Source organism: Natator depressus, chromosome 3 (assembly GCF_965152275.1).
Source record: "Natator depressus isolate rNatDep1 chromosome 3, rNatDep2.hap1, whole genome shotgun sequence".
Classification (NCBI taxonomy): domain Eukaryota; kingdom Metazoa; phylum Chordata; order Testudines; family Cheloniidae; genus Natator; species Natator depressus.
The window spans coordinates 108,301,778-108,315,994 of NC_134236.1; positions in this window are offsets into that span (position 1 = coordinate 108,301,778).

Below are 14,217 nucleotides of genomic sequence, written 5' to 3' on the forward strand. Positions count from 1 at the left end.
GGTGGGGGGCGGAAGGACCTATATTCAAACATCTTATCCAACTGTTGTTGTTTTACCGAGTTCAAAGAGCGTTTGGCCAACAGGCTAAGAATGTTTTGCTTTGAGTTTTTGGTTTGTAATAGTTCACCTAAAATTCGTCTGGATTAAGGAAATGGAAAAAGCTGAGATGTATCCTTGCTGTGATATGCCAATGGCAAATCAATATATATTGTAAGTGATGGTTCGGTCGGTGTAGCATAGGGTCTCTCACCAGAGTGCCTTGCTCTTCCATTAACCAACATGCTTGACATCTTTGTTGAAACACTGTGGGTCGCCCGAAAATTCTTAGACTACAGTTTGGGGACGGGTGTGCGTCTGGATGTTTTTGTCATAAAAGACTCACATTTGGTTTCCTAATTGTACCCTACATTTTCAGCGGGATCCATTAGTTTAATGCGATGCACCTGTACAAATATCGTACAATGGAGAAACATCTAGGTGAGTGGAAGTTTTCAATGTCAAGAGCCGGGTTATAGCAATACAGTGAAACAGCGCTAGTTGCCATGAGTACTGTCTGGAAATTGTCCTCTATCTTTATTTTTTCTGAATGCTACCAAAAGGCATGAAACAAACGTTCACTGTTCATATTATTAAAACAATAGCCATGGTATATTTGGCATACAGGATTAAAATATTATGGCATCTAGAAAAAACAAGATTAACGAATGAACACATGCAGAAAATGGTGAAGTGGCAATAGGAAACTAATATCGTAACAAAGTCTGTCACCTGTATGAGATAATACATATCCTGTCAACAGTGCATTATCCAGTAAAGAAACTGGAATTATAAGGGAAACTGGTTTACCTTTAATACAGCTTTATATACATAAAGATAACCATACATACGTTTAACACACTATTGCTTCGCAAGCGTACCATCAATACATTAATTCCTGGGTTGTATTCCTGGCTCTGCCATTGATTGGCCTGCTGGGTGACCTTGGGCATGTCATTTCACCTCTATGTGCCTCAGTTTCTCCATCTGTAAAAAAGGGGAAATGATACCAACCCCCCCTTGTAAAATGCTTTGAGATTTACTGGTAAAAAGTGCTGTAACAGCTATGTTGTTCTTATTTTGTTACTGTTGTTTTTTAAAAAATATAACTTTTCTAATATCCTGGAATATATAATTTATTACAGTATTGTAGATTACTGATTTATGTACTGCAGAGTACTGTTTTACAGAACACAGTAGATCGTACGGAAAACAACCTGGACTACTATTCAGAAACATCTGACATCCAGACTACAAGTTTGCCACTAAGTGTTTGCTATAGAAGCTCACAGCTGTCATGTAACACATACATTTGTTTAGCTATTGGATTTATATTCACACTTCAGCAAATCAAATTGTGGTTCCTTTGAGATAACCTGGAACACATATTCTTGCCTTGAGTAGTTCTCTAAATTACTGGTTTATTATTGATAGAATAGACTTAATTGAGTTTATTTTAACTCTGTAAAGGTCATTGTTCACAATACAGATATTAAATTACCTTGAACGTTTTCTAACCATTATTCACTCTTCCTCCTGTTGTAAGGTGTCTACTGATTGAGAACGATAGACTGAATTAGTAAAAGTTAAGTCTAACCCCCAAATGTATAAATGGCTTGCCTAGTGACTTTTTTGAGAATGCATTTTACTTGTGAACAATAAATATGCTTGATTTGGGATGATGGTTTGTTAATGTTTATGTATTTCACTGCAGATTTATGTGGGTGATCACATGTGACAATAAGAGAGGAGTTGGTCGTGGTTAGAAACTCATCGTACCAGGGAATGGGGAAATTCGAAAACCTGAGTCGTCTTGAACCAGTCAAATCTGAAACGCCAACTGAGCATCAAAAGCAACACATTTGAAAGGGCTTTTACTTGGTATTTTATCCTGCATTCGTGGTTTGTGTGCTAACTCCTGAAACTAGCCAAGCAGCCCCTAGCCTCTTGACTCAACTCGAGCGAGTCCACGGAAAATTGCCATTCTGACACTGATCTATGAAAGAATTCTTATCCTGGCAAAGTGTAACATGTTCTTCAAATTGAAGGGTGAATTTTCAACAGCGTCTAGGTGATTTAAGAGTATAGGTCAATGCTCCTAAATCACACCCGTGCTTTTAAAAATCCCACCCTGAATCGGTGCCTTTGAAAATCCCCCTCTAAAAGTCCTGCTTTAATTCCTTTAAGTTTTACCTACATCACGTTTTCAAAACTCAGCACAGAAATTAATTATGGTCTGACATCTGTAATTTACACGTTGGAAACAGAATGATAGATCTTGCTTCCAGTGCCTTTCAAAGGATAAGCACATAGACCACAAAGAGCAAGAATCTACTGTCCTTGGCGAGGAGACGGAGCAATCAAGGGACTCAGATCTTGACGTTCAAACTATCTAGCATTTACTGTTGAAATAAAGGCTTTAATCTATATCTTCTGATACTGTTGTTTATTTCAGGTTACAGCCTACGGGCACACAAGAAAAAATTGATAGTTTCAGAGCAATGGAGCGAGGGAGAGGAGAGAGAGAGAGATTGCAACAAGTTAGTAACTCCGGTGAGAAAGAAAGTAACTGTGGGCTGAAACTCACTTTTCATTCATAGCAGTATACATTGGAATTTTAAAATCACGGTATGGCGGGCAGATTAATCTTTGAAAACACTTACTATGCTGTACGGCTCCCCAAAAGGGAAAAGGCAAATCGGCCCATTCATTAAGACAAAAAGCCTTTTTACAGAACTGAATAACAAGTCGGCATGGGAATGAAGCTAATAGACTGGCCCCACACGTGTCTCAAGCGCCATCTACTGAGCACTGTTCAAAACAGGGAATAAATTCAGTTCCCATCTCTTTGTTTCGCTTAGTATTTCTGGAGCAGGTACTTGTGCATATCAGCGGATGTAGATCTGTAGCTGCTGTGACCAACTTAACATAGCTCCAAATCGTCGTTTCTGTCCAGCAAGTCTGACGGCAAACTCCACTCAAGGCACAGGTTCGCATAGGCGATTAAATCATAGCTTGCAATCTGAACATTAAGACCTATTAGGTCCATGCAATAATCTCACTCCTTTAGCCCACAGCAGATTTTGATGGTTGAAAGCATGATGCTTATATCTTCATGTAAAAAACAAACAACAACAATATTATTTAATCACAAATTGCATAACTTCCCATTCTTCTAGAGGAATAACTTGAAAGGTGCCTTTTTCTCTCATACTACTTGTGTTATCTCTCAAATATCCACCATACTGGGTGAAATATATTTCAGAAAGACTTCTCACTCCAGATAAGGAAAGTAATAATCATCTAATATCAGAAGAGACTCCAAGGGTGAATATTAAAGCTAAATAGGTTACACAGTGCTGTATACTCTGAAAGAGACATGGGCTAAAAAATCCTTGATGTAGAAATTATCAAAACAATGGCAATTTAACAATACTTTACATTGTATCAGAGAATGAATGGAAATGTTTAAAAAGGTGCTGAAACAAGTAATATTGCTTGTTTTATGTTCTTCTAATCTTACATGGAATCTCAGTTTAACTATCCTTTAACCCAATTCCAAGTAATGCAAAATAGAAAGAATTCTTAAATCTTAAAATGGAATTTCCCATGGAGAAACTAGATACCAGGCCTCTCTAACCGTAAAGCAGAATGGACTTTTGATGAGACATGAAGCCCCAGGGGTGTCACCCAAAGCAGAGTAGATTCAGATAAACTGTTTCTGCTTTATCCCAAGGCAGAAAGTATTATTCTGGTGACAACTATCAGTATTTAAAGATCAAAAATTGGTTTATAGCCAAAAGAGAAAAAAGCAGATGGTCAGAGCAAGTATTGTGGAGTTCTTGGAAGCCTGATAAAGAGAATGACAAACTCCAAATAATCAGAAGTACTAGTAAAACTTGGAAAAAATAAATACAGAAAATAAAATCCTGACCCCTTGAAGTCAATGGAAAAACTCCCACTGACTTCAGTATTGGCATCTAAGGTATCTGCCCTACTTTTCTACTACTCTATTGAAAAATTAGGCACAAAGCATGCCTTCTGTGTTGATTTGTCAAGGACGTTTTATGGAAGAAGAAGTGGGGGGCATTCCTCAGATCTGAATAAAATAGCCTAAGCAGCCCCATGTCTTTCTTCCTTTCTTTAAGGTAAATAATATTTTGACAGATTGAGTAACTGAGGAATTCAGTGGGACAGCCCATGTACATAACCAGTTGGAAAGAGTCCAGAGGAGAGCAACAAGAGTGATCAGAGGTTTGAAAACCATGACCTGTGGGATAAGGTTGAAAGAATTGAGCATGCTTTATCTAGGAAAGAGAAAACTGAGGTGAGAACCTGAAAACAGTCTTCAACTATGTAAAAGCATGTTATAAAGAGCATGGTAATCAATTGTTCTCCATGTCTACTGAGGTTAGGACAAGAAGTAATCAGCTTAGATTGCAGCAATGGATATTTCGGTTAGATATTAGAAAAATGTTCTAATTCTAAAGATAGTTAAGCACTGGAAGAGGTTACTGTGAAACTGACATACCATGTACCAGCTCATGCCAACATCCCCATGTCTCAGTGGAATACCGACAAATACATAGCTGGAATCAGTCTGGCTCACTTTTGGGTTAGTATTGTTAAAATATGTATTAGAAGTATCAGAATGTGTTTAGTGTTTCGACTTTATTTAATGCTTGTGAGTTGCTGCATGCCTTAATCTCATTTATAGCATCTGTGTCCCCTATTGTAAGGGGATATTTGAGCATTTGTATTGTGAGTTCCTGTGACCGTGTAAATCACCAGACAGGAGAGAGACATTAGTGTGAAATGCTGGTCTCCAGTAGAAGGTGTTAAGTCCTGTCCAACAGGGAAGGTCCTTCAACACCATATGGGCTATCGTGGGACATTTAAGAGGACAAAATACACTGTTGTTCTGCTGTCCCACCCCTGCCCCCCCCATGAAGATAAGTGATGCAAGTGGATTCCTCCCATCAGTTAAATTTGCAGGTCAGAATACAAGGTCCCTTCCAGCCCTGAATTTCTATAAATCTATGATTCAGTAAGTGTTTACAGAATCAGGGCTTTAAGGATTAGATTCCTTGAAAAATTACCTTTGTTTCTGATGTACGTTAAAACACAAAAGAGTGATAGAGTAGAAGAAAAGATGGATTGATTAATACCTTGCCTGTGGTTATACCTGACTGATGAATTTCTGAAGAAATGAGAAAACAGTTTTAAATCATTCAAAGCAGAGGCCAAATTAGAGGGAAATAGCAATGGGACTTTCCCAGGCTCCACACATTTGAGTCACACTCTCAGTAGACTGTGCAGATGTTTCAAATATGATTATGCATGCTCTGGGCTCGACTATGCTACTTGGGCTTGGTTACCCCTGTGTGGGGCTCAACCGCTCTGCTGGGTTCTTGGTTAGGCAAACAAATTATCAGTTGTGGTATCTCCCAAGTCCACCCATCCTCGGACTAAAATGAGTTGTCACAGTGAGTAGATTGTACATATCTTCATAATATCGTAAGCCTAGGTCCAAAAGACTTCGGGGGGTGGAACTCCCTTCTCCCTCTTTAAGAAGGCAAAGAAATATCATATTGTAAGCCTTCTGTCAACCAATGGCAACAGCAAAGGCAAGGTTTAGTCTATCAGGTCAGACTAGATGATCACAGTGGTCCCTACTAGCCTTGGAATCTATGAGATCTACTATCTAGGGTTCTTTTTTCTAAAATACATAAAACTTGGTTCAAGCCCAAACCCAGAGCCATACTCCTATCTCTGGTTCTGGAGAAATAAAATATAACCTCACTGACCACCTTTGCTGCTGGTTTTTCCATAGTTTTCAGGTTAAAAATGAAGTAGATTTGAGTTCTCCTACTGTGGCTTTTTCTTTTATTTTTTTCTTTTATTTAAAGAGGGCCCTAACCAATACAAACAAAAACATATTTTATTGACTACATTAAACAGCGTATTTTCACTGGCGACATGTATCCTAAAGGGAGTAAGTGAAAAAAGTATTAATGACACTAAATTGAAGGGTAGCATGCTGTGATAACTGAATAATCTGGAGGTATAAGCATTAAAATCTGTTTATGTGCATATAAATCATGCATTATTTGAGCAGGGGAAAGCCGAGGCATTTTACCAATGATTTTTAATTTTTTTTAAAATATGCTCACATATAGAGCAGCTGCATACTTTAATCCTCTCAATATCATGTAAATATTGATCCCAAGATGCAAACCTATTTTGGATAAAAGATGCAATAGGCAAAAGTGGTGGGGGGTTAGGGGTTGCAATAGCTATCTATTATTGCAATGAGTCAGACAAACTACAAACAAATAAAATAACTCTCATTGTACAAACTCACTGAGATTATGTTCTTGCTTAAAATGTGAAAAGCTTTTCTTTGGGAAACTTTTATATGCATTCTGAGATACAAATATAGAGAGAAAAAACAAGATTGCCAGTCATGCACAGCTTTTGTTATGAGGACACTTGTGAACGAGAACTGGATCAAAGTCAAGAACTAATTTTGCACAGGTTGTCAAATAGACTGGATCCAACACCCGCCAAAGTCAATGGAAGAACCCCATTGATTACAATGGGTGTCAGATTAGGTGCTTAATAAGAACTTCCAGTTTCTTAGAGATACCTTCATATCAGTGGTTTAGAGGCTAATGCCTTTGGTAGTCCATTAGTAGTCTTCTGCATTATGCATAATTTTAATTTTTCTCTTTTCTAGATTAATGCTCTCACTAATTAAAAATAAATAATAACAAAAGTAAGGGAATAATGGCCCTGGCTTGAGCCAGGCATGGAGTAAGATTGTACAGAGCAATATTCTAGATCGCGTCTACTAAGGCAACTCCAGCTTCACCTCCAATTCTTTGGGTCTTTCTTGATAAGAGATAATTATTTATGATGAACAGGCTCAAACTGTGCAATGGTTTTCTGCACTGCAAAAGTGGGATTTAGGATGATGCCACCACATTCATTCACTTAAGCCCAACGCCAGGATTTGAACTCGGGGCTCCCATTCAGTAAAACACTCACTTAATTTCTAGTCTGTGTTTAAGTCCCATTAAATAACCAAATTGAAGTCAATGAGACTTAAGTACATGCATGACGTTAACCGTGTGTTCAAGTGCTTTGTTGAATAGAGATGGATTTAAGCACCTACTTAATTTTAGGGCACCTACTTAAATGCTTTGTTAGTGCATTAAACCATAATGCCACCTATTCCTCAGTAGTACTACGGTTAAGCAATAGCTGTGGTAAAAAAAGTTATATATGGAAATAAGAGGGAAGCACAAAAATATCTATTCCTACCTTTTCAGTTCACAATCCTGCAACTCTTACGCACATGAATAATTCTTTACTTCATTGGGAATACCCAAATGAGTAAGAACAATTCACATATGCAATGTGTTTGCAGGACTGGACCTTTAGTGGCTTGCTTTACAGTCTGGTTTAATTTAGTTTTCCTAGGAGATATAAGAAGGTTTGAAGTTTCTGAGTTCTAGGGTATTTTTCTCGTGGTCATTAATCCTGGAAAAAAAATTATTATTATTTATTCATTATTTATTGAATTAAGGCCTGATTCCTAGAATGAACAGTATCCACAATTCCCATTGACTTGACAGTAGCTATGATTGATGTTAAAAAGTGGCTGCTTTTTTTTTATAATATCTGAGAGCTATAACTGATTACAGTTCTCAGAGGAAAATAGTTTGAGGACATGATGTCCTAGTATGGAGGCAAAAGATTGCTAGTATTGAAAGAGAAATGATATAAAGTTACAAAAAGTAAACTAAAGATATTTATATGTCAGGTAATAACAAAAACTGGATGTAGGAAATTAAATTTGGACGGCCTGATTCTCCTTTATGCCTCTCTCTCTCCCCTTAAGTGTAAAGGAGCCTTAAGTTGGATGTAAAAGTAATTTATCAAAGTAATGAAGCTAGACAGTATAAATGAGAATCAGGCCTGGAATGCGTCAAGGTCATCAAAAATAACAGTCAAATTTAACAAATATAATCCACATTAATATAAAGTATTGATGTTATCTAACTCTGTTTTGTTATTGTGGTATTGTTATTTATGTAAATGTACTGATCTTTAATATAGACCTTTTAAAAGTCAATCAGGCTTACTGATCTGCTACCATCTCTTGCATCTTTGTTGGATAAATCACTTTCCCCTTCAGTGTCTTGGAGATGTATGGTGAAGGGAGGCCTGCTCCCCTACGATCTTGGATGAACCTGCAGGGGTTAACAAGTGACACTATCTCTCAAAGAGTACAGAATCCCTTCCTGCTGCCAACCTTCCCCCTCCTTCCCCCAACCTCCCCCTGATAACCATGTCAAAAACACACTGCTGCTCCCTCTCAGAAAATAAGTCAATATGACTCTCTGCCAACCTTTCAACCTACAAGGCAGGTTCCGTTAGGCAGGAGCCATGTGGCTTATGACCAATCAAACCAGTTTGAAATTCAATAAAGTAACAAGAAAATGTGTCATAAATTCTAACAGCCATTCAACATGAAAAATAAATTTCATATTTTCACTGGTGAGGAGCAAATGTTCATAAAATTCCCTTTTCTTTTGTGTGTGTGTGTGTGTGTGTGTTTGTGATCTTGGAACAGGCAGATGTTGATAAACAAATGTCTGATAAAAATATTGAACTCATCTCTAATGACTGGCAGCCTGGTATCTTGTCATAGTTTGAGGTGTGTGTGAGCATAACCTGACTCTGTGGTTGACTTGACAACTGGAAATATGTGATAGAAATAAAGGAGTCTGTAGAATGTGTAATTTTGTTGAAATGAATATTTATCATGTTTCTCTCAGCTGCTGAGAGGTCAAAGATGTTACAAGTGGCATCATAAAAATGTAACAGGAACTTAGAGGGGCAAGAAAGCTGAAGATTAATTAGCAGAGACGTCATCAGCCTTTAGAAAAATGCCACTAATACTTTCACTGGAATATAACTTTGGTCTTTTGTTTTTAATTCTCAGAACTGCCAAACTCTGCGACTCTCCTGAGTTCAGTAGTTCACCTAGCATTCATGGCTGGCTTTTCAAAAAGGAGAAGTGCAATTACACAAGCGTAAAGGGTCAAACCCAGCCCCTCCCCCCACCCCACCTCCAACTATGAAATATATTGCAGTGTGGTCCTGCTACAGCAGATAGAGCAAAAGTGTGTGTGTGGAGTGGGGTGAGGGTGGCGAGGGATAGAACAGATGCAAAACTGGGGGGTTACTGTTGAGTGGATCCTCCAGTTCTCTCCCTGCTAAGGGCTGCAAAAGGTACTGCAAAGGCTACTCTGGTCCCTGGACTGGAGTAACCTCTGTGTAATACAGCTCAATAGCTTTTTAATGTGACTGATGCTAGCCTGGGTACCTGAGCTGTGTGTTAGGATCTAGCTTTGAGCTGAAACACATGTGAAAAGCATATCCATGGTTGTGTGCTCTCTTACTAGAGTGTCATTTTCAAATGGCTAATTATATGCCTATTTATCCTTCTACATGACTTGTGCATGCAGTTGTAGTGCTAGTGCTAATTTGTAGGCCTATACTTCTGGAAAATGTTATATTTCCATGTTGGGTATATGTGACGCAGTGGCCCATCAGCGGCTCACTACCCTATGTCAGCACCTGTTGTCAGGCCTGGCATACTCACTACACCTAACACATTGTTGTCATAATCTGTATTTAAAAGGTGTCATATAAGATATCCTTGGAAAACTTAACTCTGATCATTAATATTCTTCCATGGTGTTTGTAAGGGATTGTACAAAGAGTTATGGATATGTGTTAGAATTATATTCTTAAAATGAGTTGGGCAAGCATAAGCCCAATCTGCCCTGGACAAAGGAATATGTATTGGTTTGTCTGATCTGCCTGGTCGTCAGGCAGAGGCAATGAAGGTAAATTTACATAAAAGGTAAACAAAGCCATCAACCTCACATGTGGGGGAGATAGTCTGTCGCTGTGTCTGAACCTCAGATGATAAATAATTGAATCAACTGATTGTGTACAATGTTACTAGATTATACAAGTGTATCAAGCAAGGTCTTTTGTTAAATTAATGACACACTTGTTGTTTAATACCACTGTGAAATGTATACATTAACACTATATGAGAAATTATGGATACTCACTCATTATGAAACACCCAGATTCAGGACATGGAATGTGTCAGACCCTACCAATTTTTGCACCCAGGCCCTAAAATTCTACTGCCTGAATGTCCAGCAACTCCTACCACACCAAATATTGCAGACCTTGGTATATTCCAGTGCCACAAAACCCAGAGTTGGAAGATTCATTTTGCCAATTTTGGCACCTCACCTCCCCCCCGCACACACATTCCACTGTGTAAATAGAGCATACATCCAGCTGCATCTACTACACGAAATAAACCTGGATCCAAGCATGTTGTGTTGCCACAGAGCTGCCAAAATCCATACCCAAGGTATGTATCATGCAAGATTCTGCCTATTTTTGCTCCCAAGGCTTCATATTTCACTGCCTCAGTAAAGAACACATCCAGCCACTCCTAGTGAGCCAGCAAATTCTGGGACTGATGCTACATAAATGGGGGAATAGGATCCACTTTCAGGGAGCACAGACCAGAGGCACCAGGGGGACTAGTCCTGGCAGACACATAGAAGCCACCCATGGGCCCCTTGATTGAGAAGGGTGTGAAAGGAGATGCATTGCAAATAGAGCACACATTTTTCAAGGGGTGGGGGACAGGCAAGTTTCAATGAAGGAAGAAATGTGGAAGGGGCAAAAGGTGGCATAGTTGTGAATTATGGGGTGTTTATTATGGACAGAGTAGAAATATTGAACAGTGCAATGTTGATAAAGGGATAGGGATAGATTTGTTTCAACGGGGCATGTGGAATATGGGGTCAGGTTGGAATGGAATGGCCTATGGCAGGTATATGGGTGATGCCTAGGTTGGGTCATATGGCTCCAGAAGAAAGAATTAAGAGAGTAAAAGATTCCAATTTAAACCTGTACTTAAAAAGGAGACCTCAGGGGAACCTGTACTAAGGTACTGGAAGAACAGTCTGAATTCTACTTTCAGATGACAGAATCTAGAGGAAAAAGGAAAAGGCTGCTTGGTAAAGAATGAGGAGTAGTGGAGAAGACACAGTATTCAGGGCCCAGAAGAAAAGTTAAGTGGTCTGGTGACAGAAGTTACGAATCCAAGAAAGTAATGTCAACATAGACAGCAGTGAGCAACTACATGGCTATAGCAAAAATATGGGAGAACTGAATCAAGACTAACATCAGGGGGTGAGAGCAGTTGGTGAGTGGTGGGGAGGGCATCTCTTACCAGTGACCCTCAGCAACAGGCCTGCAGAAATCTCTGTGGAATCTCTGGATGTACAGTATGGCTTTTTTACTATAAGAGAGCTATTCCTTTTGCAGTGGGAGACGTATATAACTGTTCTGAGGGTCAGAAATTTGTTACTGATCCACCATATAGACTTTGTGGGGATGTGTTCCTATATTTTTTCAGAGGTTTTCCCCAGAAGATAATGACGGCTGGTTGTGATAAGTATTCTTGCATTAACTGATACATCTGTGGACAAAATTACATCTTAAACTATGACAGGTTTCAGAGTAGCAGCCGTGTTAGTCTGTATCCATAAAAAGAAAAGGAGTACTTGTGGCACCTTAGAGACTAACAGATTTATTTGAGCATAAGCTTTCATGAGCTACAGCTCACTTCATCGGATGCATACAGTGGAAAATATAGTGGGGAGATTTTATATACACAGAGAACATGAAACAATGGGTGTTACCATACAGACTGTAACAAGAGTGATCAGGAAAGGTGAGCTATTACCAGCAGGATAGCGGGGAGGCGGGGGATGTGTGTGTGTGTGTGTGTGTGTGGAAACTTTTGTAGTGATAATCAAGGTGGGCCATTTCCAGCCGTTTACAAGGACAGTAGGAGGGGAGATAAAAAAGGGGAAATAGTTTTACTTTGTGTAATGACACATCCACTCCCAGTCTTTATTCAAGCCTAAGTTAATTGTATCCAGTTTGCAAATTAATTCCAATTCATCAGTCTCTCATTAGAGTCTGTACACAACAAAAACACTAACCCAGGAAACTATCCTTGCAACAAAGCCCATTGCCAACTGTGTCCACTTCAATCTCTTTGGTCACTCGATTACAGACCTAAAAGTGGCAATTCTTCAACAAAAAAACTTCAAAAACAGACCCTGCTCTCCTTGCTACTTCTACATCTGGAGCCAAGGGTGTGATTCCCAGTTCCTGTAGACATACTCCAGCTAGCTCTCAGAGCTACCATGCTAAAAATAATAGTGTAGCCAGTAGCACTGAGAGCTGGGGCGAGGGCTAGCCACAGGGAGTACAAACCAGCCAGGACCCCTTGGGATGTATTGGACATCATTAATCTTTGCTACCGCTGCTACACTACTATAAAGCTAGCTGGATGAGAGCTAGCACCAGTATATCTATGTCAGCTGGGAATCACCCCCCTAGCTCCTAGTGTAGATGTAGCCATTACAGACTGTATTGCAATGACATTAATAAAATGTATTGGAAAAATATATTATTTGTGAGGTAACTAGTGTCCTAAAAATGAACCAAGAAGATCCAAGTTTCCAGATATTGTTCTGATGGCCTTTGAAGAGCCTCAGTCAGGTTTTTCTCCAATTTCAATTTCTTTGATGGACATAAAACATGATGTTTTCTGAAAAAGAAATGCCTTAGGCCAAACTTGAACATGAATATGGTGTTTTGTAAAGGAAACTGTAAGGCCTGGTAGCATTGCAGTTGCTTGGAAATTGAGACAACAACAACAAAAATCCTCTCTGGTGTTATTTCCCCATTTGTGAAAATTAAGTGCAAATCAAGATCAGTCAAATAGTACCTGCTCCTATCACTAATGCTTAGTGGGTGGATGAATATATTTTATGGAGAGAGATGGATTTAAGGGAAAGGGGTTGAAGAAGACTAAACTAAGGGATTTGGCAGAGAGGGAGGGGAAAGTGAAGTGACAGGGGGATATGCCCAACAGTTTGTGTCATTATTTGCACCTATGTAGAGTGACAGGTTTCAGAGTAGCAGCCGTGTTAGTCTGTATCCGCAAAAAGAAAAGGAGGACTTGTGGCACCTTAGAGGCTAACACATTTATTTGAGCATAAGCTTTTGTGAGCTACAGCTCACTTCATCGGATGCATGTCCACATGTCTATATGCATCCCATGAAGTGAGCTGTAGCTCAAGAAAGCTTATGCTCAAATAAATTTGTTAGTCTCTATGGTGCCACAAGTACTCCTTTTCTTTTTATGTAGAGTGAGTGTAAAGCAGGCGTGAGTACAGTTTTACATCAGCTCAGCATACAAGTAAGTGTTCATTGTTCGAGATGTCAAAACTGGAGGAGGATAAACATCCCATACTCATTTAAGTGACACAACGCGATACTCCTATTTAAAAACACCTTGTTTTGAAGTCTGTGATTACCTTCCAACTCTCATTGTGCTAATTCTGCCCTTCCTTCCTCTGGCTTCTGATCTCCTCTTCAAAATTCATTTTTTAGGATATGTAAAAATGTTTGATCATGGGTTACATCTTATACTTAAAACTGTGAACCGTTCAGGGGCTGTTCCTTCTGATGCTCTTTAAACTATGTAGCACACTTTAGGTGCTATGCAAATAATAAATACTACTACTTATACTTAGTAATTATTCAAAGACTTATAGTTTTTGTGTAATTGAATTTAAGGGCTTAGATCCGAAGCTTTTTGGCATGTATCATTTCAACTATTGTTTTTATTTACCAGTTCCTGCTATATTTCACTCACCTATTTAAAAAAATTAAGTTATTAAGCAACAAATGTTGTCGTTTAAATCATATTAATAAACCAATGTGAAGTTAAGTAATTCGGAAATATATTTATAATATGGAAAGGGCAAAGCTGTGTAACTTTTCTTTTTATATTAAAACTCTTCTCTGCTGCCTCCCAGGATTGTCCTGAATACTACCCAAACATAATTTCTGTTCAGCACCGGACTTCATTAACTATATTTTCTGTCTGTTAAGAAAATGATGACCTGATCTTGAATCAGAAAAAGGAGATGCACATGTTACAGATATCTGAGCGTGGCAAGCAGACCAGTGAAACAGCGACACTGT